Raw genomic sequence first — 2,356 nt, 5'->3', positions numbered from 1 at the left:
AAGTGTTTGTAGATGGCATAATTTTTGGTGGCAATGATGATATGTGTATGTCCTTTGCTGATATAATGAAAAAAGAATTCAAAATGTCTCTAATCGATGAAATTAAGTTCTTTATTGGCTTACAGGTTCAACAACTGGATGGTGGTATCTTTATTTGTTAGGCCAAGTATATAAAAGAGGTGTTGAAGACTTTTGGCATGGAAGAATACAAACCAGTAGGAACACCGATGGTGAATGGTTGCAAGTTGTCAAACGAAGATGATTCTCCTATTGTTAGTGAAAAAGAGTAATGATCTATGATTGGCAAGCTACATGATGTTGTCCATAGCAGACCGGATATTTCTCATGATGTAGGATTAGTTTCCAGATTTCAAAAAAAGCCTAAAGAGATTCACATGGTGGCTGTGAAGAGAATTGTTTGGTATCTCAAAGGCACAGTACACTATGGTTTATGGTATCCCTATAAAGGTGATTTTACTTTGGATGTCTTTATTGATTCTGATTGGGCAAGTCATGTGGATGATCAAAAAATCACAACCGATGGAGCTTTTCTACTTTGAGGAAGATTAGTGGCATGGACAAGTAAGAAACAAACTTGTGTTTCTAAATCTACAGTTGAAGTTGAGTATGTAGCTGCATCCATGAATTGCACGTGAGCAAATAGGATGAGACATGTGCTAGAAGGATTCAAGATAGATATGTCAGAACTAGTGACTATCTTTTGTGATAATACAAGTGCAATCAATATTTATAAGAATCATGTACTTCATGTTAGAACCAAGCACAATGAATTGAAGTATCACTTCCTAAGGGAAAGAGTTCAAGAAAAGGAGGTGAAGATTAAATATGTGAAGAGTAAAGATCAATTAGCTGATATCTTTACTAAGCCCTTACCAAAGGCTACCTCTGAGTTTCTTAGAGGTAAACTAGGGGTTAGACCCCTACACCGGAAGAACTAAAATGATGGAGATCCATCAATCCTGTGGATTCAATGTTTATTTTTTGCTAAGGATTGATGAAGGTGCAGGCTACTCATTTGGAGGAGCGATTCTGATGTAAAGTTATGATTTAATGCTCTGTTATAATTTTTCTGATTTATGTAGCAAAGATGATGGAAGAGGCAACATCATAATTGAAGTCAAGTGATACATTACATCTTTGGAATTGTTGTCAAAGGGGGAGAAGAAAAGAATAGAAATCAGATATGGTAGACATGTGAGAAGTTGACGATCAGATCAGAGAAGCATTGATTAAGAAGGAGATGACAAAAGGAGGAGAACCAACAGATGATGTGATACCAGCAAGCAAGTTGCAAATGATGGTGTTACTCTGATTGTATATCTGATTAGTGTTGCCATCAATGCCAAAGGGGGAGATTTTTGGCATTTGGCATAACTGATGTAGATGAGCTGAAGATTGTGAACTAAACCGATAAAGGATAGAAGTATATTTGTGATGAAGAGATTGAGATTCTATGAATAGATGACATGATGAGTTATTTGTGTTCAGAAAAATGTGTAGGGGAAAAAGTGAGACTAAGCAAACAAGCCCCAATCCCACTCTCATGTACACACTGTGGAATATGAAAGAGCCTAAGGAGGTAACACACTTTGGCTACTTCTTGTGAGGAAGAGAGAGCCAAGGATTACCTCTTAGGGTTTCTATTCCTTTTCTGTAAATAACATGAAGAAGTGATGCAAAGGTGTGGATTTAAGTGATTTTACCTAGAATACAAGTATGCATAAACAACCCTAATTTGGAAATGCAGAACCGAGAATAACTGATATATTGCTGAAAAGTACATATTAAGAGACAAATTTAGAGGTGCACCTATACCAAAAATCTGAGCAAAAATGTCTGAGACCGGAGTGCCATGCCTCTGTCCTGATTATGTAGACTGGAAGTTGTACCTGACAGATTGAGATTGCTGGATTCTGAACTGCTGCTCTACCAAATTTTGCTGAAAATAGGGAGGACCAGGGTGCCACACCCCTATCCTGGGCAGGACCAGGGCACCACGCCCCTGTCCCAAGGGTTTCTGACCAAATCTAACCCTTGGAACAGTTCCTGTGCTCTCTGTCAGTCCTGAAAGTTACAGCAATGCTCAGATCCCAAATCTGCACCTGTAGCTGAAAATTGGGTTTTGGGTGGCTATATGGGGTTTTGCCTTAGCCAAATCCCTGTTTTGGTGATTTACACCTAAATAAATAGCCGATTTGTATAGTAAAATAGTGTGTGCAATAACCTTGTGTGTGTGCAAGATCCTAGGATGAGAGTAAACAATCTAGAGCAACCCTAATTGCTTGTAATTGACAAAGTAAATGCTCTAAATCAATGATTCAAAGTGATCTAAAGC

The sequence above is a fragment of the Cryptomeria japonica genome, chromosome 11, assembly GCF_030272615.1.
Source record: "Cryptomeria japonica chromosome 11, Sugi_1.0, whole genome shotgun sequence".
Taxonomy (NCBI): Eukaryota; Viridiplantae; Streptophyta; class Pinopsida; order Cupressales; family Cupressaceae; genus Cryptomeria; species Cryptomeria japonica.
Note: the sequence above shows the minus strand (reverse complement) of the source record.